This window comes from Tamandua tetradactyla, chromosome 12 (genome assembly GCF_023851605.1).
Source record: "Tamandua tetradactyla isolate mTamTet1 chromosome 12, mTamTet1.pri, whole genome shotgun sequence".
Taxonomy (NCBI): Eukaryota; Metazoa; Chordata; class Mammalia; order Pilosa; family Myrmecophagidae; genus Tamandua; species Tamandua tetradactyla.
In genome coordinates this window covers 89,372,865-89,400,390 of record NC_135338.1, presented here as the reverse complement: position 1 = coordinate 89,400,390, position 27,526 = coordinate 89,372,865, and the positions used below count along the sequence as shown (strand labels likewise).

The 27,526-nt window shown below is 36.8% G+C and overlaps 1 long non-coding RNA gene across 1 annotated transcript in view; it reads left to right on the top strand.

Moving 5' to 3' along the window:
* Positions 1–6,259: 6,259 nt before the first annotated feature.
* The window catches only part of LOC143651652 (uncharacterized), a 33,333-nt gene continuing 12,066 nt past the window's right edge, over positions 6,260–27,526 (top strand). The window contains exons 1-2 of the long non-coding RNA XR_013160099.1: positions 6,260–6,378; positions 12,957–13,066. This is a non-coding gene — a long non-coding RNA (uncharacterized LOC143651652). The remainder of the gene's footprint in view (positions 6,379–12,956; positions 13,067–27,526) is intronic.

The window sequence follows — 27,526 nt, the reverse complement described above, 5'->3', positions numbered from 1 at the left end:
TCTCAGAGAAGTTGTATCAGTCACTAAAGGAATTGTCAACCCTCAACTATCTGTGTTAGATCAAGCATTTTATCTCATATTTTGTACTTTAAAAGCTGGATGGCCCAATTGTATCAAGGGGAGTGCCCTCATTTAGCATAGTATGGCAGGAGTTGACTCTACACCCAAAGTTACCATTGAGTCATGGCTTAATAAGTAAATATTTATTTACTAATTAACTAAACCCTATAAAGACACTAAAAACCACGATGCCTTCAAAATGTTTCTGCAGTAATGGCATGTTTGTTTTAAGATGTTTCTTTTATTTTTTTCTCATAACTCACCAGTGAAGTGACATTGAATTCTTGACATTGACATTTATTGTATGAACTTGAACAAGACACTCAGCCTTTTAACTATTTTTTTCTTTTCCATCTGTACTGTGGAAATGGTAAAGACTTCACAGTGGTTATGTGAAGATCAGCTGAGCTAAAATATATTTATATTTTATTAAAAGTTTTTGCTACAATGTCGTAGAAGAATTTATTTTTGATGTGCAAAAGGATGGCACACCACGAGATAGATTGAGGACAGAAATTTATTTCCCTCCCAAAATCTCCTTTCTATTTAATTATTAATTTTACCATACAAAAGGTCATAAAAGTCATCGCTGCCACAGAACTATCATTAGAAACACAATTAAAGGACAAGCACCAACTGGTGAAATGATGAAAATGCAACTTAAATAAAAGGAAATTAGGCACATGGGTATGAAAACAGTGTTGTCAGCCTAGCCACCTGCATCCCTGTACCAAACAATATAAATCACAGAAAGACAAAAGACCCTACATGGACTCCACACCCTCAGCATAATTTGAAGCAAGAGAATACCTAAACTTCAAAATCATTGTAAGTACAAAAGAAAAGTCAACAAATCCTACTTTAGATCTCTCATTCTCCCCCCTGCTCCATTTCCATGGAAGGCTCTGTGGTGACTAAAGACAGACCAAGAGAAGCTGTGGGGAAAAACAGTAGGTAAAAAGGGGTGAAGGGGCCTAAACTTGATCTTAAACAATTTTGGGAAAAAACAAATCTGGACCACATCTGGAATTATCCATGTGGGGCTAGCACGGACTTTAGAGAAGGCTTTAGAAAGTATATGTAAATTAAAGTGATGACATGATTTTAAAGGGACAATCTTCAAAACTCATAGATTCAGTAGGGGATAAAAGGCCAAAAAAGAAAAAAATAAGTGGGAAAAGTGCTATTTAGCAATGGATAATTAAGAGGTTAAAAAAAAAAAAGACTATTTGATTCTCAGTCCACACACATCCCTCCAAACAAACAAAACTCAACCAAATAAAAATTCAACAAATGGTGTTGCAATAATGGGATACTCACATGGAAAAAGAATGGAATGTGACCCCCACCATACAGCATTAAAAAAAAAAAGACAAAATTTAAAGTCTTGAAAATGACAAGAGAACCATAAAATTGAAGCACTTACAAACCCTTCCACAGTCACCACAAAAACAAACAGAAAGATCAAACAAAATATCTCGAACTTTGCTGTACTATTAGATAAGGGAGCTATTATGCTAGGAATCATGAAAAACAGCTCAATTCCATAAAACTGAATAAATGAAAAGTCAAATCCAAACAAGCTATTGCAGAAAATCAGGAAGCAAAATCTCATAACTATTAACAGAGGAAAATTCACCTGAAAACAACTATAAAAAAGAACCTTTAACTTACTTTACAAGTTAAATATACTCGTTTCTCAAGTTTATAAATATATGAAAATTGAACTTGCATCACAAATTGTAAAAGTTAAAATAGAAATGGACAAAAAGAGGGGTAAATAAAAACCGGGTGATTGAATTCAGGAAGTAAATGGAAAAAAAAGACAAAAATATTTCATAAAGGAATATAGATTGCAAGAAACACCAGTAAGAATAGACTCAAATGATAATTTAATAAGAGACATTGAAGAAATACAGGAAAACAAACAAAATAATGAAATTAAAAGGGGCAGAGACCAAGTTCTTAAAATTGAAGAGAAGCAAAGAAAAAATAATATTTGACATCTCTGAAAAAGAAAATCAAAACAGCGGAACAGAGCCTCTATTTAAAACTGTAATACAAGAAAACTTCAGAATAGAAAAATACTTGATAATTACTGAAAGGACTCACTGACTATGTGGGAAAAGTAATCCAAAATCATCAACTCCAAGCCATATACTAGTAAAACAAATAAATTTCAAAGACAGAGATAAAATCATCAAGTACTCTAGTAAAAAAAAAAAAAAAAAAGAAAAAAATCAAATAGCTAGACAAAAGAATTTGACTGGTATCAGACTTTTCTAAACCAGTATGTAAAGTAAGGCAATAATGGGATAGCATTGAAAATAAATTTCAATGAAAAATAAATGTGAATCAAGTATTTTTATATAAAATCAATCAGTCCCTCAAATATCAAGGCTGTAACAATGAATTATCATCTCGCAGAAGCTTATGAAATTCTGCAACCATAAGCCCTTCAGAATTATCTACTAGAATATGTGCTTCATACAACTAAATAATACCTGGGAAATGATGGAGAGAATTGTAAAATATATAACCATATATATAGGTTTAAAACAAAGATGAACATGAGGGTAGAAAATGAATGTACAAATGCCACAATGTGGGCAAACAGAAGAAGGGAGAGGAAAAGAAAAATATTTTAAATATAACATAAACTCATTGTATAGCCACTAAATGAAAATTAAAGGATACTGAATAAAAACCAATAATCAGAGAGTAAATAATTACAAAAGAAAACAGGATTACAAGTATTAAAACATGTAAAGTAAAGTTAACCCTTAGAATAAAATTCAAACCATCTTAAATATTGAAAAACATTTTTAATGAGTAAAGAGCAAAAAACGCACAGCCTGTAAAGAAAGAAACATAGCAAATACAACACAGTGAACATAATTATAAAATATGATAGGGTGGAAATCAAAGATATCATATAATAAATATGAGCTTAATCATTTATTCAGAGAAAAATATTTTCAATTTGCTCATAAAACTAGTCCCACCTATATCCTATATACAAGAGACAAATTGAAAGCAAAGAGATATCAAAAAGTTAAGAATAAGTGAACGGACAATTATATACCAGGCAAATGGAAACAAAAGAAAGCAGGATTAATGATATTGATATCAGACAAAATAGAATGAGAATCCAGAATATTAAAGGTAACAAATGACACATTTTATCCTAAAAGTCATGATTCACAATGAAGTTATATCATTTATGAATATTTAATCAATATAACCAAGAAGATAGATTTTACAGACATATATCAAACTCTACACTCCAACAGAGTTGGTTTAGAAAAGTCATTCACAAAAATTGACTGCCAATTAGATAACAAGAAAACAGCAGTAATTTCCCTAAAGTAGAAATATTACAATATATGATTTTAATGAAATAAAACTAGAAAATATCAACAGAAACTAAAATCATAAAGGTCTTTCTAATAAGAAATTAAATTAAAAACCTCATAAGTGAAAGGAGAAATACGAATTGAGATTACAGATTTTTCTTAACAAGTAATGAAAACATCACATAGTTGAATCTATGGGGTAATTTAAAGCAGTGATTATAGCAAAATTCATAATACTAAAGACTTTCATAAGTATTAATGAAAGAATAAAATGAAATGAATTTAATTCTATATTAGCCAGGGTTCTTTAAAGAAAAAACTGATGGGAGGTATTTGTAAATATTATGAGATTTTTATAAGAATTGCCTTATGTGACCGTTCGGGATAGGCAAGTCCAAATTCCATAGGGCAGGCTGCAAGCTGGGAACTCTGATGAAGGTTTTTGACAAATTCCCCAAGAGAAACTGTCTAGCTGAAGTAGAGATGGAAATTCTCTCTTCTGACTGCTGAAATCATCCCTTTCTTTTTAAAGCCTGTAACAGATTGGATGAGATTTCTCTCATTGTTGAAGGCAATCTACTCAGATGATTATAGATGTAAATCAGCCATAAAAGCAACCAACTTACTGATGATTTAAGTTGATGAAAGGTCCTCACAGTAACAATCAGGTCAGTACTTGCTTGATGAAACAACTGGACACCAGGACCTGGCTAAGTTGATACATGAATATAACCATCACTAATCACCAGCTCAAAAATATTAGGAAAATTATTTTTAAAAAATAACAAAGCAGATGGAAAATAACCAAGGTAAAGCTGAAATTTATGAAGTAAAGGATGAAAGATCTAATGAATAAATCTAAATAATGTTTTTACAAAAATGAGCAAAATAGACAAGCCACTAGCTAAGTTAACAAGAAAAAAGGGAACTACAAAATAAGAAATAACAAGGGGGAAGTAACCAATGGAACAGAAGGAAATGTTTAAAAATCATAAGAGATTACCTTGTAGACCTCTATAAATAAATATGAAAACTAAATCAGGAAATGAGGAATCACCTAAAGAAATACATACTAAGTTGGCCAATTCTAGAAAGAAAGCTTAAAAAGATCAATCTCCATTGAAGACATAGAAAATGCTACTAAGAAAGCACCCTATAAAAAAGCACCAGACCCAGATGGCTTTACAGGAGATTCTACCACATCTTCAAAGATCAGAGAATTACAAGGCTCTATAAATTAGTTTAAAGCATTGAAAAGGAAGGAGACATCCTTAATTCCTTCTCTGAAACAATCACAACACTTATATTTAAACCTCATAAAAGCAGTAACAGAAAAAAGAAAATCAAGATCAATATTTCACAGGAACATGAAAGCAAAAACACTATGTAAAATATGAACACACAGAATCCAATGCTAACTTAAGAAAATAATGTGCCATGTCAAATACAATTAATTCGAGGGTCAGCTGCCCTCCTTCACTAACCTTAATACTCTCTGTCCTTCTGGCTGGGGCTCCCAGCATGCCTCAAACCTCACATCTGCATACCATATTTTTCAATCACTATGGTGTGGTCCTGAGTCTCTGTTGAGGATCATATGAATTCATGGGTCATCAAAGAGAAACATTGGGTGGTCAGAGCACTTTGAATGAGAGCAGGCCAAGGTGAACTCAACTTGATATTTCAGCTTCAGAATGAAAACAAAGTTCCTAATCATACTTGTTGCAAATGGGTCACTCTGCAAAGATGCAAAATCTTGGTTGTTCTGGAATGGTTTGTTAACACAATAATATCATATTGTATAAATAAGCAGACTTGAGATTTGATGCAGAGACTAAAAGTGCTTCAGACAACCATATGGAAATATTCATGTAGTATTCATTTGCCACTCTACTAGTTGCCATTTCTCAGACACAAGCTCTGCTGTTGTTTTAGAAAGATTTATTTTAAATCATTTAAATGGAAAATGGTTTTTGAATGGTTTATAGGGACTCATTCATTTATGCCATTCATACCCCTAACCTTGTTTAATTTAATTGGTTCAATTAGTGTGTATTGGACCTACCCTCCAGGCCAGTTTCATAATTTTTATTATTGTTTACATTACTTACAATGCTCTATTTTCTTTCCCCTACCTTTTTGCCCAGATTTCGAACCAGATTTCCTATTATTATTATTATTATTATTATTATTATTATAGCTATTAGTAACATTGTCATTATTTTAAGAACTCTTCATTTAATGTTCATGGTAATTCTTTAGTTTGCCTTTTTCCTCAGTTGAGAGTGTAACATTTGATTAAAAGACCCAGATTTTTAGGATGGGACTGTTTCCAGTTGAGGAGCAAAAATGCTTCTCTTTATTTATAGCAGGTCTGAAGTGAGAAATTTCTTTGAGAATTTCTTGCCAGGAAAATCTTTGTTTCCCTAAGAATTCCAAAGTGCTTTTTTTTCAGTTTGATGGTGAGAGGAATGTAAATTATCATGTCAAAATTTTCCCTCATTCCTAAGAAAATCAGACTCTTGATTTTTATTTATGGCAAATATTAATGCATAAGGAGGGAACATTTCTTTCTTTTCTCTCTATTTGTGTTCTTTTTAACTTACATTGTCTTATTGAACGTATCGTTTAATATAAGTTACCTTACATATCTATTGGAGAGCTATAGAGATAAAACTTAACAAATTATATGTAAAATGATGATATTTGATATTTATCATTTAGAGTTTGCAAAGTACATTCCCATAATTCTTAGTCATCTATCTATCTTTTCAGTTTTACAGTTTTCGGTGAATCTGCTTTCTACCAAACACAATCTCAAAATCAATGTCTTCCACAGTTATGATCTTACACTTGGTGATGACAACAAGGTCAATCTCCGAAGGTGAGAGGACAGGAGTCAGATCATGGCCCCCCAAAATGGATGGAATCATTTCCACTTTCTCTTTACGGAGTCCCTAAGGTATGAAGCAATAACACTTGTGGAAGCCTCAGGATTCTCGTGGACCTCAGGATCTACTTTTATAATCTTCCTTTATTGTTGAAGTAGCATTGTATTAATATGAGGCTGGTTGAGCACTTAGATTACAACAGGTCCTGAGGAGCTACTGAAGCTTAAGACCTGATGTGGTGGTATAGACATTTCTCCCCCTTTGATGGGCAGAGAGTCAGAATCCCAGCACATGCATTCTTTCCTCATTCAAGGGGAGTTAGAGGATATGGGAGGCTCTATTGCCTTGAAATATCAAAGAGCATTTACTGGAGCTGGAAGGAGATATCAATAGGATTAGTTCTTCAAATGTATAAGAATTAGGAAGAAAATATAAATTCTTTACTATTATCAACCAAAATCTGTGCCTTATTTCTATCCTGAGCAATAAAGTCCTGACTTACCAAATAGAATGGGCCAAACGACAGAAGGAAATAGAGGGAAACCACATCACTGGTTAACATTTCAAAGTATCATCTCACCATTAAACCATGTGAACAAAAGAGAACATTGCAAATTTTTCTAAGGACCAATATGTTCTTCTTAAAAGCAGAAATCTAAAAGGTTTGAGTGATGACAGTCAAGGCTGCTTCACATGTATTTTGTTTTTTGTTTTTTTTTTATATATATTCAATTGTTTGTTTAGCACTTACTATTTCCCTGGTGCTGTACCAGATTTGGGGATACATAAATGATGGAGAGGGTACTTTCTTTCTTAGAAAGCTTCCTTCCATCAGGGAGGGAGATATACCAAATAATTGCATGTCTCTGTGAAAAGTCCTAAAATGGAGGCAATTTTGTACTGCTAAGAGATTAACATCTTAAACAAATGTTATTAAAATCATTGTCAAATGAAAACTTAAATTCTCAATATATTAGAACCCATTAAAAATCAAAAACAAAATCTTTAGCTTAAATATCAAGGTGCCGCTGGCATATCAGAAATCATGAGGCATTAGATTTCCTCTTCCTCACTCGAAACTTGAAAGTCCAAAGGTATATCTATGAAGCAAATATTGTTCCAGTAGTGTAAAATCCCTCCCCACACAGAAATTATACACAGGCACATAAACACATGTATATACACTGCTATACTGTATGTTAAGTAGCAAAAGTCCCAGAGTTGCCCCTAAACGTTTGCTGGGGGGATTCTAATGTACAAGACTGGGCTGTCAGGGAGATATTGTCAGTGACCCATGGGTCTCCAGGGAGAAACAGTGAATAGACAGATGAAAACAGGCACCTGGTCCCTGGCACCAAAGCTTTAAACCAGGAGGGGTTGTTAAACTCCCTGAGCCCTGAGGACTACCTCAGCTTGGCTGGGGGATTCACCCTGAAGGTACCTGCACAGGTATCTGGACTCTATCTATCAAGGCATCTTAGGTGATGGTTAAGGGGACCTTTCCTGGTGAATCTTGTAAATGACATGTGGCTTCTGTGCTAGGTTCCTCTAAGTGGTGGTAAAGCCCAAGAACCACCAGCAACACACCTGTCATCAAAGTTATGCTGATTAACTTTGATTAACCATGGGTTCCAGTAAAATCTAGTAGGGAAGGTCTTAGAGAATGTGGGATTGTGTTAGGTGACTTTGGGTAAAGATTCAAGGCAACAGGAATCTGTCCAGATTGGGTGCTGTCAGGAAGCAGGAGCAATTTGGTGGTTGGGTATTTTAAATTTTTGTCTAGGAGGAGAAAAGCAAGGTTAGAGTTGTTATTGGTAAAATAGCGATAGAGCGAAAGATGTTTGGTCATTTATGTGGTGGCATAGTGGCCTTATTTATGTCTATTTTCAGCCAGGGTTGCAGAGTGCTCTTGTTTTTGTCTCATTCATGATGGTCAAGAAAGGAGCTCATCTGATGATTACTATTCACTCTGTTGGACTGTTTGTGTTGAGTAGGGAGATGGTGGTAAGTCAGCAGCTAACTGTCAGAGGGCTCAGTAAAAAGCAGAGAGGACCTCATTTTAAAGGGTTGTCCTACTCAGGACGTTTAAGTGAATGGGCAAGACCACTGCTTGGTGGTGCTATGTTTGGGGTAGAGCTGGTGGGGAGCTTGCCCTCAGTGACTGTAATGGACACACAATTAATAGTGGTAGGGGGACATTGGCAGTAGCTCATTCATTCAAATACTTATTGGCAACCTGCAAGTTGGAACTTGCAGTGTTAAGGTCCCAAACCCTCAGAGGTGAGGACCAAAAAGAGCAGCAGCTGCACTCTGAGGCCACCAAGTGAGAGACTAGAGATAGGACATGAGGGCAGGCAGGGAGCATGTGTCAGTGACCCTGCACCATGGGACATGGGCTACCTGTGACTTCAATGCATGGGGACTTGAAGCCCTGGCTGATTTTACTGTCATGATGGTCACATACTTTGGGGTTCTTCCAAATTGGAAGGCTGGTGCTGTAATTCCTGATGGGTTGATAGAAAAGGGGAGAAGTTTGGCATAGCTCATTATAGTGGTTTTATACAGCTTTAGTGAAACTGGAGTGAGAATGGAAAGAAAGAAGATGGATGGCATGGCATAGCATCTCTAAGCAAAGAAGCCCAGATAAAGAGAGGAAAACCAAAAACTGAGCAAAATGAAAAAGATTATAGGAACGGTAGAGCCCCTTTCTTCTAATCTTTGCTCACATTTGATGAACATGCATATTCACTAAAAATGGTGTCCAGTTTAATATCTTTTAGTTAGAAAAGAATAACATTTTATGGGACAAGAGAATCCTGAATCAGCCCACAGCACCATCACGATAACTTGAGCAAAGCAATTCAGAATGGCCTAAGCTCGCCTTCATTAGTTCTGCTCAGTGTTTATAATGTCCAGAGAATGTTCTTTTTTATAAGAAACTGAAGTTCCTTGGCAGTAAAACAATTGTGAAATGTTTAAGCAAATGAAACGGGCTCTTTTTGCATTGAAATGTAAAGCTTCCATTTCCTCTCTCTAAATGTTTAAAGGATTTTTGGTCAGTTTCAGCATGCGGAAACATTAAAATTAATCTCACCAGAAGCCCATAGTAGATTAAAAAAAAAATGTTAAATATCAGCAAATGGATCTGATAATCTGCCGGGTATTTCTGCTGTCAAAGAAAGACTGTGGGACAAAAACACATGTTCCAGATTTGACATCGCTTGGCATCTTGTAAATAGCTTGCTCAAATCCACACCTTAAAACTGCCAACGCCAGCAAAATTGTGCCCAAGTTTCAAATAAGTTAAGCAAGCAAATCAGAAAAGAAACTGTGGCTAGATTGCATATAAAAACCTAAAGACCCTGAAAACTGACTTTAAACTCACTTTACCAAAATCTCCGCGCTTTGGCAGAATTGTCCTTTTATTTACAAATCAAAGAATATTTTCTGGGATGTGGTGTGTGTGTGTATTTGTGAGTAAATAACAAGGCAGAGAATAAACATGTTAGGTGGGGCAGGGGAAAGATGATGGGGGTAAGGAAGGAGAGCTTTCTACATGAACAAAATAACCTACTGAATAATACAAAATAGATTTTTCTCATTATTGAGGATTTCTGTATAGGTTCCTAACATTGCAACATTGCCTTCCTCCTGGAGGAAAAAAAATCATTTATTTGAGTTTGATTAAAAACTCAAGAAGGCATTTTTGCCCCTAGATTTGCGACGTGATTTCTCCCCTCTTGTCCAATTCTGTCCCACTGAGGCACCAGCAGAGACACCACAATGCATCCAGTTGAGCAAAACTTGTGGCTATCCACATAGGCCTCTTTGCTCAGTTCCCCTAAAGCTCAAAGTTTTGAAAGACCAACCATTTCTATTAAGTAATAGATGATTTCCTTCCCAAATGATTAAACCAAGAAGCTGACTATTAGAGCTTTTAATTAGCATATCCTAAATTGGCATTAGCAATAATGATTGTTATTCCTGCAAAAGCAAAGAAACTTCTTTTTATTGTGTGCTCTCTGAAACTTTGTTAGGGATAAATATACATTTTGATACATAAAAATGACATTGGCATTTGTTGAGAGTATATTCTGTATTAGATTTTTTTTTTTTTTTTTTTTTTTGGCATGGACAGGCACCGGGAATCGAACCCGGGTCTCCAGTATGGCAGGCGAGAACTCTGCCTGCTGAGCCACTGTGGCCCGCCCTGTATTAGATTATTTTTAAATATTATTTTACTTAATTCTTATGACAAGATGGCGAATTAGGAAATAGAAAAGGTTGAAATCTCTAAAGTTACCCAAATTTCATATAACCTGGGATTTGCAAAGCTGAATTTTTAATCCCGATCTGCAGACAGCTAAAGGTCCTGATGTCTTATTGACAAATAGCACAGTCATCCATACTTTGTGTCCCATAAAGTTTTGGGGAACGTCAGCTTGGAGAAACAAATGTTTCTCTGATCTTTCTGTATAAAAGAGTATGCTAATAAAGACATACAGTCAGGAAGGAAATCTACCAGATGATAAATATTGATCTTAGAAGAAATGACCAAAGTGTTCACTGACCTTTAATTTGTTTTAAAAGAGTATATTCATATATCACTTGTATAATTAGATATTAATCACAAATTTGAAGAGCTTTGGTGAACAAAACCTAACATAGACTTATTCTACCATTCTTAATAAATACAAAAGATGTAAGATTTGACCAGTTTTGTAGGGAAAAATGTGGCTATGTTTTTATTTTTGTGCTCAGTGCCATTTCCGAGAGGTTTTTTTTTTGTATTTATGCTTTTTTGAGAATATGTTCATATCCTTTCTTCATTTTCTTCTTTTTTAAATTGATTTATAGGAACCAGTTATATAATATAGGTATTAATGCTTTGTCAATCTCTCCATTATTTGTTTTTAAATTCTGTTGAAATGTGTTTTACAACATACAACATAATTAGATCAAAAAAGGGTAGTCAAATCATAGGTGATGCCCCAGAAAGCACTTTATGAATGAGGTGGATACTATCATTGTCCCCATTTTATGGATGAGAAAACTGAGGCTCATAAAGACCACCCAGCTAGCAAATCACTCAGCTAGGATTGGAGCTTAAATATTCTGATGCTAGAGCTACTACAGTATATGCCATCTCTGCTCAATTGTTTTTTCCACTTAATGGCTCCTGAGTTGAAGAAATATTTTAAAGCTAGGTTACCAGAATTATTGAATTCTCATCTTTCCAGAAGAAGAGAAGAAGCTTTGGAATGCTCCTCAATTCCCATAATTTTCATATATATTAGGACTAAAATGTTAGCTGTAGAGTTTGTTGCCCTTTTGCTATAGCTCTGGTTTGTTCTTCCTTTGACAATGGCTCAATTACTAAGAATGCATAGATGAGAGATTCAAAGGATGTCTTAAGAGCATAAACTTGTCATGGGAACAATTAATAACATGTTTTCTAAATGCACATACACAAACTTGCCTTCCCATGCACTTATACAGTCTTCTGTAAAAAGATGGCAAGGGTGAATGAACACGGTGAGGTGGGAACTCAAAGCAAACATAACCTTCAGGTGCAGAAACCTCAGCCTGCTATTGCAGATCAGATGGGCCCTGATCTAAGATAGTAGGAGACGGTCATTGCGCTGTAGCCTGTAGGATAGACAAGTATGTTTAAGCAGTTCTATCTGCCCCCAGAACACTTGCTCAAGAGGAATTCCCTGGGCTCACTGGACTTGCTTCTGTCTGTCTGTCTGTCCCATCCACCTACACCTCTGACATCTTCTTCCTTTCTCTTCTGGTTAATGAACTTTCTGCTCATATGGCAGCTTCTCTCATTCCCATCTTTTGTCCCTAGGATTTGAGGTTCATTCTGTCTTTTTCTCAGCCACTACCTTAGGCCCACTCAGTTGAGTCTTCCCTTCTAATCTGACAATGTAGTCAAGCCTAGCTCAGGGGATCTTGCCAGCTTGGACTCCTAAACTGTGTCCTGATGGTGCCCCCCACTTGCTCCTGGCAGGATGGCAACTCCTTTTCCCTGCTGAAGCCTTCTTTGCACATCTCCATGGCACAGGTTCAGGTCTTTCCCTATTTCATAATTGTACAAAAGTCTCAACTGAGCAGCAAACATTAGCTTTCTCTCTTCAGTGCCACCTGATGCTCCAAATATTTCCTGATCCTGTGTCAATTTCCTTAAAACACAACTATGTGGAATCCCATCAGCTATCTGCACAAGTATGATAATTGGAAACAATGGCTTAGCCTTGTCCTAGTCTCCCAGGGAACAGACAGGGATTCAACAGGACCTTTCATCAGATAATGACTTAACTCCAAAGAAGGACTCAAATGATGAGAGCTGCAGCTTCCACCACAGGTGGGCCTTTCATTATTCATTAAATTACACCAGATAGATGGGCCACCCACTCTGTCTCTGCTTGGGGCTAGGTCTAAACCTAATATTTATGTAGGTCAGAATCACCCTCCCCCTTTCTTTTCACAGATGAGAATTGCTCTTCTTTTCTGTGATCAGAGTGTCTAAGCCAGAAACATGTCCATACTTCTGTGCACTGCATAGCTTGTTATAAAACTCAATATGAAATTTGAGATGTGAAAATTGGTTCATTTTTTATTTTTATTTTTATTTTTCTGGCAGGCTTTGGGAAAGGCCTGTTTCCTGGCACTAAAAGTAGCCAGCCTTGGCGTGAACAGCTCCTGACAATTCCCAGCATATGGTAAGAGAAGACGCTTCTGCCCACCCATCAGGTAGGTGCCATTTTGCTGACTGGAGCAATGATAGACGTCATGCTTGGAGAGCACTGACTCCTGGGAAAGGAGCCAAGCAGCCAACTGGTCAATGCTAGTGAGCAGGTCAGAATGTGCCAGGCCTCTGAGTGAGGGAGACCTGCTAGTATCCAACTTCACTGAGGCTGTATGCTGGGAAAATACACACACACTCAGGTCCTGAATTTGGCTGCAAAACTGAATGCTGTTATTTGTTTAGCTGGTGTGGCTGCAGAGTTTTTCAAAGGAAATAGTACTTTTTCTATTATATCCATGTAGAGAATGTTGACTTCAGCTTTAGGCAAGCACCCCATGAATTGGTCCTGCCAGGTATAAAATGGACTTAGCTGTCTTGAAGAGGTGGGTCTAACAAGTTTTTGCTACCCATTTTATCAGAACATTTTACCTTCAGCACTCACTCTCATCATCAGTCATCTGTCCATGTTGATGCTTCCAGAAACCACTCTGTTGTTTTTATGGAAAAGATATATGCTCAACATAGAAAAGCCAAATGATCCAAACACACAAAGAAGAATATAAAGATCATTCAAATGCAATAACCAGTGATAACCATTGTCAAATCTCTGAAGAATAGTTTTAAAGAACTCTCTCTATTCATGTCTATAGTATCTTTATGAATTGCGATCATGCAATGCATGCTCTTCCATAATTTGCATTTTTTTATCCAATAATGCATCATGAAAATTATTTTTCAAATGTGTCATCAGAGATTATTTTATTTGTGGCCAAATATTTACCTAAGCAGTCTCCTAGGGGTGGATGTTTGGTTTGTTTCCAATCTTCTAAGTTATAGTTATGCTGCTGGGAACACCTTTTTGTACTTGTGCAGTTATTGCTTTAGGAAAAGTTCCTAGAAGCGAGACTATTGAGTCAATGGTAGGAGCATATTGCTCTTGAATACGTATAATTAAAATTTCCAAAAGAAATATTTTAGTGATTCATAAATCACTGACGACATGGAATTCCAGAAAACTTTATAATATAATATTTGTCAATTTTTATATGCAAGCTGGGGAAAGAGAGCAGCTGTAGTCTTCAGGTAATGGAATAAAGGTACTTGCTAACGAATGGGATGAGGTGCTCATTTGGAGGTTATTGGTGAGGCCATAGAAAAGAAGCTGGAGAAATCTCTGTTGAGATTTTTTAGGAAATAAAATTATACAAGTTTCAGGATCAGCCATCTCAGCTGGAGCTGATATCCCCCATAATCATGTTGGGTTGTCTTGTCAGCATGTTCTCCCCTTCTCTCTCAGAACAATTTCTTATTCTTCTCTTTCTTCAGACCTTTCATCCTTGACTCTTCCTTCTCCTTTACTTCAATGAATGACATCTATTAAACCTTACCAAAAAATAGAAGCCATAAAAAGGAGCTCGCTCTTTGCCACCAAATTTATAGATATAAAGAAGGTTGATTAAGACATCTATTACAATGGTGAATTGTAGAAGTCCAAGTGTACAGATGTTAATGGAGACGTCTTACTATTCCACCTAAGTGTCATGTTTTCTCTAGGCTTCTAGTGGACACCAAAACCCAGGGGTCTCAACCCTGGGTTGCCAGTTTTGCCATCCCTCCACCCCATGCAAACTTGGCAATATTTGGGCAGAGGTGCTACTGGCCAGGTAGAAGTCAGAAGCACTGCTAAGTATCCTCCAATGCACAGGAAATACTCACTCAAGTATTTGTGCCAAAATGTCAATAGTGTCAAGGTTGAGAAGCCCTGTCCTAGTCCCAGGTATAGCTCAGTCCATAAAGCATTGGATTGCAGAGACAGGCAGCCTGGGTTGGAAACTGGGCTCCACCATTTACAAACAGTGGAATGTGACCACACGAGATTTAGTTTTCAGTCAAGGTTGAATTGTGTGTGTGTAATCCTTCATTGCTTTTGTAGTGGAGATTCCTCCATGTGCTCATGGCACTATCATTAGAAAATAGAGCATGCAAAATAAGTAAGAAATAATTGAAGAAAGAGCCATTTGTTTCTTTTCTTGCTGCACATTTGGAAACACTCTTGGGAGGTGTCTGAATTGGGTTGGTTCCACAGGCAAAATGAAGTCATGAGGGAAAGAACTTGCTTCAGGCATAAAATAGTCAAATCAAACATGGGTGGGGAACATCCAGTCGCATACCTGTGTTTTCTCCTCCCGACTTTAGCCAAAGCCAGTGTATATTATTGATCATGAGGTTGCATGTCTATATTGCCTTGCTTCCTGTATCTATTAGCAGTTCTATCTGGAAAGTACCCCAACATGACTAAAAAATAGGTCATTCTCTTGATTCTTTTTGTCACCCATGTGAGTTGCTTGGATGAAGAGCAACTGCACCGGCTTGCTACATATTTTTCCTCTCCCTTCACATAATATAACCCATTATCATCTGATCCTTCCTAGAAGGGAAGTGAGAAGAGGGTCATCAAGCTCTTCCATGTTATTCCTTTTGTTTCATTTCTTTCTTGTCCTTTTGACCTGTGTTCTGGATGAATTCCTTTGGTTTTCTTCCAGCTGACAATTTCTCTTCAGCTGAGTTTATTCTGTTTCTCCCATCCATTTTAAGCATCACATTAGTCAGGTTTAATTCCTTCATTTTGACAACCCTATTTTTTTCTTTTCCAAAAAGTTATACATAACTGTATATACAACCTATTTTTATTTAAAGTGACACTGTCTCTTACCTTTCTAAAGATAAGAAATCGTATATGGGTATGTGTGTATCTGTACACACATATGTATATACATACATAAAGTTTACGTATAATGAAATCATATACATCCTGCATATCCTGTACCCTTAGCTATCATAATCTCCTTCCTATATTATTTCAATTCAACAGTCTCCTATTCTAACTGCCTACTTTCTCTCTTCCCAACCTACAATTTCCAAAACATGTCCAGGGTGAGTTTCAGAAATGTTCATTAGAGCATGTCACTAAACTGTTTCTAATATTTCAGTGACTTCCTGTTGCACAAGGGATAAAATCCATGCTTTTTATCTGATGTAGATCAACAGTCTCTCCATCCTCTGCCCCACGCTAGTCTCTCAAACCATAGTGAATTTTCCTTGGCTTTTCAAATCCACCACACTCTATTTTTGCCATCTCAAAGCCTTTAAATGTTCTCTTTGCTGCCTTCCCCATTTTCACCTTGGCTGCTTCTTACTTCCTCTCCAGGTCTAAGGTTTAAATGTCATTTCCTCCCAGGGAACTTTCTTGAACCCTCTCGTAAAATCACCTTTCCCATTCTCATGCCAATAATAATCTCTGTACTTCCTCATTACCATCTATTGTAAATGGAAAAACCACACGAATTTGGTGATTATGTTTAACATCTCCTGCTTCCTGGCAGATCGTTTCACCAGTTGTGAGCTCTGTTTCACCTGAGCATCTCCCCTAGTCCTGTCACTGCAGATGCTGCAAGGATGCAATAAATGTGCAGATGAAGAAATGGTCTTGTTAAGGGCCCAACTCCGGAGTTTGCTTGGGGAGTTTATTCCATGTTCCTCGAAAACCCTTTCCTCCCCAGCTTTAGCAGAGTGGCATGTATATATTGTGCAGACCCTGTCTGCTTGCTTACTTGCTTTGGGTTACCAAATCCAAATTAACAAGGAAGAGTTCAGTTTGCGTTTCGCCATCTTTAGGTCAATGACATTTCCGGAAACCCCATTGCAACGCAAGACACTGTAGCTTTTGTCTGCAGGAGGCACACGGCACTGGTAACCGGAATGCACCCTGTCCCTAGGTACCACCACTTACTGCCGTCTTGGGGGATCACAGTTAGCAGGAAAAGAAGCCTGTTCTCTACAGCCCCTTCCAAACCATGGCCTTTCTGCAGATCCCATCAGCAGACGCACCAATTAGTCCTCATTAGTTAGGTGTTTGGGGTCTTTATTTAGTTTTCCTGATGTGGATACCAGACCTGTAAAGAGTGGACTGAAAAACGAATGTGTTTCAGGAAAAGACACATTTGCTGGGGAGACAGCTGCTTTCCAGGCACTGCACAGGGAGATTAGCCTGCTGGTCTTAATGAGGCCTCCACTGCACAGACCCTCTTCCCAAATGAAAGGGTAGCGAGGCTGAAAACTGGCTTTGTACCTGGGAGTCCTGGCACACTGGCAAAGGGGCTCATCCTGGAATAGATCATTGTCACTTCAAAGGGAAAAATGTTCCACATAGCCTGTGGTAAGTAGTCATCACACTGTAAAGCTGGGATGGTTACAAATTGTTAAATTGCTTAATTTTTCCCAGCACTGTGGGAACAGGGATTTTGAAGTAAGTTTCCTGAATAGTGTCCCATGTGCTTTATGGATCTTCTGGAAAAGTAGGTGAGAAGCACTGTTCTGGAATAACAGGCAATTGTGCTTTCTTGAATGAATACCTGATCCCCTGCTTCTTCCATCTATAGTCTTTTGGAGGATGCATCCCACTTTTTCTTGTATAATTTCTCTTTTGCCCAAAGTTGTAGAAAATGGAGAAAGGTTGAAAACCAGCAACATCCAAAGAGCACAGGAGTAGGGTGTCAGTTCCAACCACTCGTACCCAGCTAGGTGACCTTGGGCACATCAGCCATCACGTGAGCCTCTCTAGCAGTGAAGCAGAGATAGCAATACCTGCTCTGCTTATAGCACATGGCTGTTGTGAACTAGCAAGGAATCATGTGTGAAATTTCTCTTTAAGGCTAAAAAAAAGGGATGGTCGGTTACTTTGTTTCTGAAAAGTTTATTCCCAAACCGGACCACTGGAGGAGGCCAGCCATACCCAGATACTAAAACCAAAAGACTGCCCCAAAATGAAAACTACAGACAAATGTCTCCCATGAACACAGATGCAAAAATCCTTAACAAAATTTTAGCCAGTATACTTAGCCTTGAGAACTGAGTCATACAAAAGTGTAAATAACTGATGCCTAAGAATGACTATAAGTGGCAGGTAAGGGAGCCCCATGTACTCAGAAGAGAGGCCAGGGTGCAGCTAGGAAAAGAAAAAGAGAGGTACCAGGTGTGGGAAAATAGTTCCAGAAAGGAAAATCCAGCCAGAGAATATCATCCAGCTAGTGTACAGTTTTGCCTCTAAAAGGCCCTGATGTGAACTCTTTAGCCTCCAGGGTTGGAATTATTTGCATTTTGATTATTGCATTTCTTCATTCATTTACCCAATCTTCTATCCCCAAGGATTATTTAATATATATTATATTTGCAGCATTGTGGTAGTGCTCTAGAAGCAACCTAAATATGAAAACAAACCTTTTGTCTTTGAAAAGTTTATTGTTTAATAAGAAAAGACAAATTAGAAAAATAACTGTGTCAAAGGGCAGCATGACAGAGAGGAACAAAACTTACACTGAGGACTTCAGAAGAAGTAGCCTGCTTGGTGTGTGTTGTAGTAATGGTTTTGGTAATTGATGGATGGGTAAAGGTGGAAACCGCATAAAAAAGAGTTGAACATGACCAGGCTTCCCAACAGGCCTTCAATTGGACATCTAATCCTCTCTGCTTAACCAGCCTTCTTAGTCATCTGAGAAAACCTTCCTCATCTGCTCCTTCTCCAGGAGAAGCCTGGGCTGTAGCCAAGGGCAGCTCCTTTGGCCTTTGCTTCTGAGAACACGTCTGTCACCCTCCTTCTCTCCTTTATCCACTGAGGGGTAACTAAGCAAGTCCAGGTGTTTCCACTTCAGAGACTCAATGGCCACAGTGCGCACAGCACTTGGAAGGTAACAAATTTGCTATGTCACAATTGATAATCAACTCCAGTAAAAGAATGTCTGAATCAATTGAGCTGTAGCAAGGGCAAACCAGCTGGACGCAGGCAGGCTCCCAGCCAGAGCTGGCTGGGCTTGATAAATTTACCCTTATTATGGCTATTGATGTTTAAATTTCTTCAGGGATGTTGTTACATGGGTGCCTGGTGGTGACAGAGGTACGGTGACCTCCTTCGATCCTTAATCTACACCTGTTAGTCGGTTCCCTGGTTGCCTCTGAGTATACTCAGGCTTAAAGGTTAACAAAAGAAAAACAGGCCAAGTTTACGCGATGGCAGCAGCGGATCAATGCAAGTAAATAACCTTCTCTGTCTTATTTCCCCAAGCATTATTGATCCAAGTTCTTTGTTCTTTGTCATGTTTCTGTCTTCTTTTCCCAGGGGACAGTCAACGATCAGTTCGTATTGGACATGTTAACTGGCACATTATGACAGCTACCATTTTGTGGCTCAGCACGGTGATGGGTGTGTGTGTGTGTGTGTGTGTGTGTGTGTGTGTATGTATGTGTATATATACAATTTTACTTGGGTATTTTCTAAGCTGCACAATTGGGCATGAATTTCAGACCTGACTTTCCTTTGCACCAATTTCTTTTCTCTTCCTTCTATGTCAAGTGGGTGATTTTTGCGTAAATCTATCACATTAACAGCTCTATATATTTGTTTTGTAAGCCTGTGAAAGTGGACAATGAGCTGACTTTTTTTTTTTTACTCACTAAGCTGCTGAAGCTTGGGACATACTCCAGGTGAGGTGTGCATGCTGACGTCTTGTCTGGCCCCAGGACTTGATTTTATTTAGAAATGGGGTCCTTTACTTTCAGCCCCCTGACAGTACAACTGGTGGGTCACATCTCCCTGGAAACAACTTAATCAAAAAGATTTCACCCAACAATATTAAAGGAAGATTAAAGAACATGGCTTTTCTGGGGTACACAACAGTTTCAAACTGGCACAGAGACAGAAAAGCTCTATTTCACCAAAACTAGAAACACTAGGAAGCACGTTTGATTGAAAAACAAAAGCAAACTTTCTGTTTGCGTTACAAAATAAAGAAAGCCATGAGAATGTAAAAGTACCACAGTAAGTGTTGTACCTCTTTCTGTAGATTCTTCTTGGTTGGATTGTGTGGTTGAAATCTGAAAAATTGCTCAAAAGCATTGAAGGATAATATGAAGTATGTCCATGCTTGGAGTACCAGAAGTAAGAGTACTACTTTCATGCCAAAATCCAATCTGTAAACAAAATAAAAGAAAAACAGTATCTATAATTGTTGCCTTTGAACTGAAAACTTATTAAGTCAAACAAAGCAAATCCAATACTAATTATTTTGCCAAAGAAAAAGTATTTTTTAACAACTATATAGTATCAACCTATCCTCTTTATGAAAATGTGGAAAAAATTAAGACAGTATTGAGGTCCCAGTATGGTGAAAAAAAAAAAAAAAACTGTGATTATCTGAAGTCTTTTAGGTCAAATGGCTTAACATCTTAGTTCTTAAATTATCGTGACCAAACAAACTAAATTGTGTGCTTCTCTCGTTCATTTGCCAATCATTAAAATGCCCCATGTATGTATGTAATTAATGCCCATGTATATAATTAATACCATTGTAAACTCCCTTTGTCTCCCAGTTCCAATTTAGAATTCTGTTTAATCCACTGAAGAGTCACCTATTAAGTTATGTGTTGATGAAAGCTCATTTCTATTGTTTCTCTACATGCAGAAATTACTGCAGGCATTGCTGGAGAAAGTGAAATTGGTCATTAATGTTTAGTGCTTTTCATCCTTGATGCAATTTGCAAACACTAATTAATGAATCCTCATATGGCATCCACACCAAATGGAGTTGTTAACATTCTATTCAGAAGATAAGAACGCTTGGCCTTCAGCCTTTTGGCAACTGGCTCATTCTACTTATTTCAGAGACATAGAACAGGTAGTAGTCACAGGAGTAGATGCTCCTGTGTTTTTTTGGTGTACTGAGTGCTCTCTGCTATGGCAAATGCATTTTTTTCCCTATATACTCTCACATTGGAGAACCCCCCACCACCGATCTTGTCTTTCTTTCTTTCTTTGTAATGTGTCATCTCTCTGTTTCCTAAAACTGTGGTGCTGAACACCATTATTAATTTATTGCTTGTATTTTTTTATTCATGTGATTATACCATATATTATAGGCACACTTTAGGTATTAGTTTTCATTCTATTTAAAATTTTTTTCCAACCACCTTTCAACAAAGGTCAGCACAGTTTTATGTTTTAAGAAAACATGGTCAAACTTTGAACAGAAATAAAAATGAAGTCAACTGAAAGTATTTCAATCTTTGGATTTCTGCCAAACAACCTCTTTTTTTTTCCATTCCCCATGCTAATGTTGGAAGTTGAAGGAGACCAAAGGACTATTTTTGAAAGCTTTAAAGGTTTTGATTTTATAGGAAGAATCTGTTTTAGGATGTTTTATCCTCCAAATGAGAATTTTTATCAACTCGTACCATAATTTTAAAGAACCAGAAAATTTCCAGAAATATTCAAAGACACCTTTAGTGTTTAACCTCAAAACACAATCATTGTCAGTTTTACAATTGTTGCAAGTCTTCACTTCACTTGTTTTCTTTCCTTTTCAGGCTATACCTTTCTTACAGGAGTTTTCAGAGTTAAAAATAAATCCTGTAAGATGTTTAGATTGCCCCAGGGTTTGCTCCTGTCAAGAAACAGATCCACAGTAGCTTTGCTTGGGGACAAACCTTATCAGAAATTAAAGGGCGTCATCTAGTACGATCACACTCGTCCATAGTAAAGGGAATGATTTTAATACACAAAAATTTAAATTTCCCTAAGATATCTCTGTATAATTTTTTCCATGTAATTACCAATACTGAAATAGTGTACACATGATAGGCAAATATTTCCAATACCGTAAGCATCTCTAGATGCTGTCTACCAGTTTACCCATAGGAGGGCAGGTTGAGGACTCCCCCAAAGACAAGATTGTCTACTATATTTAAGTAGAGCAAATAAAACTGTGATAACTGTGCACCCATGGAAAGATAATCTGCAACACCAGATTGTTGATTAGAGCCACAAAAATGAGGCACTACAATTCGCCTGCATAAGATGCATATTGGATGATAATTATCAGGAACAGCTCCACTGAGCATGACCTTATTTTCTATGGTGTCATGTTGTGCTCTTTTTTCTATAAGTTAAAGGCCACTGTGAGTCACTTACTTATTTGTTGGTATTCAGTAGTATCTTCAAAAGGATTGTGAGCTTCTTGAGAAAGATCATAAACTTCTTGAGAATCTTAGTCAGTTTAGCCTCCCCCAATACCTAGCTTGCTGTCTATACAAAGAAGGCTTTTTTAAAAAGTGTTCAATGATGCCTGAATCTAAAAAATACCAGTATTTATTTTATTGCTTTGCCATTTGTTCACAACTATTGCAAATGGCATCTGGAATACTGAGAATATTTTAAACCCTTAGACCATAGTATAATAAAACCTCAATCATACGTATCAGGACTTGAAGCAGCTCCAAGCATGATGACCAGTTCTGGAAGGTCCTTGCTAGAATTCACCTCAACCCTTTAAATGACTTCAGATTGAGTCTGAAGAGGACTCAAGCTCAAAGCCTCAATTCTGTTTCATGTTTAAGTAAACCTCATAGACTGCTTTAGTGTGGACCACAGTATTTGAACTCCATGGTAAACAGACGCCTTCCCCAAGCCTTTGATAGAAATTATAAGGTGAAGAGGATACAGTTGTTTCTTGGTATATGCACCCAAATCAGTTCTGCACTAATTTCAAGGAATAATTGGCCCATACAAGCTTGTGGAAAAGCCTTATGGTATAATACAGTGGTTCTCATACATCACCAGGGACCTTGTGAAAATTTAGATTATAAACCACTAGATCTAAGACTGGATTTGATATTCTGCATTTCTAAGAACTCCAATTAAATCAATGCTGGTTGTTCAAGCAGCATGACTTGACTAGCAAGAGTGAAGTAGATAGCTGTAGACCATGCAATCAGAGAGACCTAGGGTTCAATCCTAGCTGTGCTACCTACCAGAAAGGGGATTTTGTGCAGATTAAAATTTTCCAAGGTCTCAATTTTTTCAGTTGTCAAATGATGATAATAATATGTACCCTAAGGGGTTGAATTTAGGATTACATGAGATGATACCATTTGTTTGGTGTAGAGAAGGCCTTCCTGGTTATAGTCTACCTCTTCTCTTTTTTTTTTTTTATTAATCAAAAAAAAAGAAAAGAAATTAACACAACATTTAGAAATCATTCCATTCTACATATGCACTCAGTAATTCTTAGTATCATCACATAGATGTATGATCATCATTTCTTAGTACATTTGCATCGATTTAGGAAAACAACTAGCAAAACAGCAGAAAAAGATATAGAATGTTAATATAGAGAAGAGAATTAAAATAATAATAATAATAAAAATATATATATATAAAAGGAAAAAGAAAAACAACAACAAAAGATACAAACAAACAAACAAACAAAAAACTATAGTTCAGGTGCAGCTTCATTCAGTGTTTTAACATAGTTACATTACAATTAGGTATTATTGTGCTGTCCATTTTTGAGTTTTTGTATCTAGTCCTGTTGCACAGTCTCTACCTCTTCTCTTGAGGCTTAAAAATGTTACTCTCTTGATGCTTTGGGGACTTAATAAATCTCTGACTTAGGAACATTTTGTAACTTCTCTGAACTTAATATTCACTTCCCTAAAATGGAGATCACAAGCTAAGTTACTGACCATCATCCAGGAGCAAGGAATAGGACTTTATGGCCATGTAGCCTAGTTTAATCCTGCTCTTCTATTTAGGACTTCTACAGCAAATATGACCAGTGAGAATAAGGTAGTCAATGCAGCAGTAGCAAATAGTACTCAAATATCCATGGTTTAAAAAGTAACAGGGCTTTACTTCTCAGTTTAGTTCTCAACATGCGCATTGGAGGATAGGATGATGAGGTGGCATGATTCTTTATTGTCATCACATAGGGACCTAAACTTTTGGAGCAGCCACCATCTTGAATTTTGCAATTACCATCTCAAAGGGAAAGAAAGAACCCTGGAGAGTCTTGCACTTGTAATTAAATGATCTAGAACTACAAACTTTCTCTCACCATTCATTAGCTAGAACTAGTCACATGGTCCCATCGAAACAACGCAATTACTAGAACTAGGATCCGGTTATGTTCCTGGAAGAGAAAGAAGTAGAAATATTTGGCAAACAGCTCAAATGATCACCATACTTGCTTTATCAGATACAAAATGTTATGCTTATTCCTTGAGCCACACCTGCCTAAGGAACCATACTGCCTCTGCCAAGAAACAAAAGAGTCACTTATTCTTGGAGGTTCAGGCCCTTCTCCCAGAGGTCAGACTGCCACACACCTGCAGTGCCTGACTCCTCCCCCTAATTCAGACTTAGTTGAAATGCAGAGTGGGGCTTTGCATCCTTAAAGCTACAGAAAACGACAGAAAGGCTAACCAGAAATGTATTTGGAGATCAACCCCCCTTTAGGGTTAACTTTGACCAATGGAAAAGATAAAGTTTATCTCTTTCCTACCCAAAGACTGCTTTGAGCTTTTCCGTTGCAGCATTTCTAGGAAAGTCTCTGAGGGCTTAGCGGACAAACCTGCTGAATCTCTCAGTGGCTCTCTGTGAAGCAGCAGGCAGCCTTGTAATGCATCACTGTGATTTGCCTCATATGTTTCCTTCCCTCAAGTGCCTCATTTTCACTGACCTGATCTTGCACCTCCCAAATAAAGCATGGACATTTTAATCTTTGTTTTGTGCTCCTTTTACTCAAGAACCTGGGCTGGGCCACCTATGAAATCTGCTTCAGGTTCTACTGTATAATGGTATCAATAAAGAACTCTGATCAACCTTAATATTCCTGATGCAATGTGGAATCAGAGAAGGTTCCTGCCCACACTGGGTGACCTCCAGTGGGCCTCAGTATGCCCAAACAAATATTTTTGGTTAATTTCATATTTGACTTGGCGGTGAATTGATTCAATGATTCCAATGCTTGAGTCAATCATTATTTAAAGCAAAATATTACCTTGGTACTACTAACATGTTAGGCTGGATATTTCTTTTTTGGTGTGGAGAGGGCTGTCCTACTTATTGAAGCATGTTTAGTATTATTATCCCTGGGCCATTTCCACTTGATGTCTGTAGTATTGTACCCCAACAGCGACAGCCAAAAATGTCCTGGGGGACAGATTCACTCTTTTTTTTTTTTTTTTTTTAAAGGAAAGACAGAGAGAAGGAAGGAAGGAAGGAAGAAAGGGAAACATTTTTTAAACATTTTCTTGTTTTATTGTATTCTGTTTCTCCGTTTTTGTTACATGGGCTGGGGCCGGGAATCGAACCGAGGTCCTCCGGCATAGCAGGCAAGCACTTTGCCCGCTGAGCCACCGCGGCCCGCCCCAGATTCACTCTTGCTTGAGAACCAGTAGTCTGTACAGTTTGGTAGCTTAGATGGCCATAAAATTCCCAAGGTAATTACTTTATAAGTCATAATTTAATGATCTTTAACTGATATTCTATATTGCTACATTTAATATGAGACAGTTTATATAAATAGTGTTTATTCTACCAACTTCTGTGACATGTTTTCCCCAATACACTGAATACCATATTTTGAAAAAAAATGGAGGGATGTTATTCTGATTTAGTGAAGATATAAACTAGGTTTTAGATAATTGAGGTAGAAAGATATATAGATAGGATAGATATGGACATATATAAGATAAAGATATGGATATAGATAAAGATATAGATGATGATACAGATATAGATACAGAACAGATAGACAGATGATAGACATAGAAAGACAGAGAGATGCATAGAAAACCAGAATTCACTGAGAATTTCCAAGCAGAAGTTTTGCTGAATGTCCTTTAAAAAACCAGTCTCTCCGCATTGTCATTGTTACTATATATCTGCACACATGGATAATGCTCAATATTTTAAAATTTATTTATTCCATTCCGTACCTTATATATTATACCACTGAGATTTACCAGCATTATTTTTTCCCTTTTGGGAACTTTTCTTTCAAGATAAAGATCAGTGCACCTTGTTCAAATTATCATGAAATTCAAATGAAGAAGTCTAAGTGAATGAAGCTTTACTATGCTTGAGCATATGCTGAGGACTGATATCAGATCATCTCCAGATTCTGAGCCAAGAGCAATTATGCCTGTATCTTCAGCAGTGTCAACCTGAATTAAAAATTGGCCAGCTTTATTAAGGATACCCCTAATAGAATTCTTAATTAATTTTGAGATAATATCAAATAATGTAGCTCATTGTGGCTCCTAAAACAAGAATCTAAAAAACAACTTTCTCCCTTCTACTTACTTTATTCTCAATCCAGGCTTTCTTAAAGCAGAGCATAATAATTTTTCAGCAATAGATAGAACCAATGGGGAAACTTTCGTTACAGTCCCTTTGTTTAAATGTTTTGCTAATTCCTTTCTCCCATAATAATTGTTTCTTTACTGATAATTTTCATTACACTAATCAATTACATAATCTATGTGTTCTACCTAATTTTCTTCAATAGATTGATGTTATGGGACTTTTAAAATTGATTCACTTCCTTGAATCACTCTCTGCATGTGTCTAGTCTTAAGTGAAAAATGGCTGCAAGTTAAAAGATATATGTTATAAATGTATGTAAATGTATAAGGAGAGGTCTTAAAGAATGTTCTCTAAAAGAGTTACAGCAGCTGTCTCTGAGTAGTGGGAATCCATAACTTCTTTTGAAACTTTTCCTTTATGCTTTTCTGTGGTTTGAGTTATTTTTACAATAACCATGCATCATTATTTCCCCCAAAATGTTTATAGGTTCTTTAAATGTACCTATTGATACATTATCAGTGGATAACGTTTAAAAATTGCTATCAATAATCGATATACATGCAGTTTCTCAAATATACCTTCAAAGTGAAATACGTTACCCAATATTTAAAATATTATGCTTGAATATAACAATAAAACATGTTGAAATATTTTATTCCTATGTTTGTATTTAAATTTTCAAAATTGCTATTTGATTAAAAATATTAGAACATATAGGAAAAAAGAAGAATGTTGCCATTTTCCATTATGTTTTTTTTTAATTTGACATCCTACTTTTCATTTTAAAAATTCTTTTGCAAGCCTATAATTTCCCTTCATTGAAGTTAATTGCTACATTTAAATATACAACACACTTACAAATAAAATTGTTTTTCTTTATCTAATTTCTTTCAAGGTGAAAATAATTACAAATATCAAATAACCATGTGTTGGGTGGGCCATGGTGGCTCAGCAGGCAAGAATGCTTGCCTACCATGCCAGAGGACCTGGGTTCGATTCCCAGTGCCTGCCCATGTAAAAAATAAATAAATAAACAACCATGCATTATAAGATACTTAATTCTTAATTCTAGGATCCAGATGATTCTTTCCACTATTTTTCAACTGCAATTTGAAAAATTAAACAAAAACCATAAAATCATATTCATGCTTAAGTCTGTTTTGTCAATGTCCCCTTTACCTATTTTGTACTATTCCCAGACACACACCAGGGAAATTCAACTGGACAGAATCAACATTTATTTCTTGTGCATTAAGTGAAGGTTTAG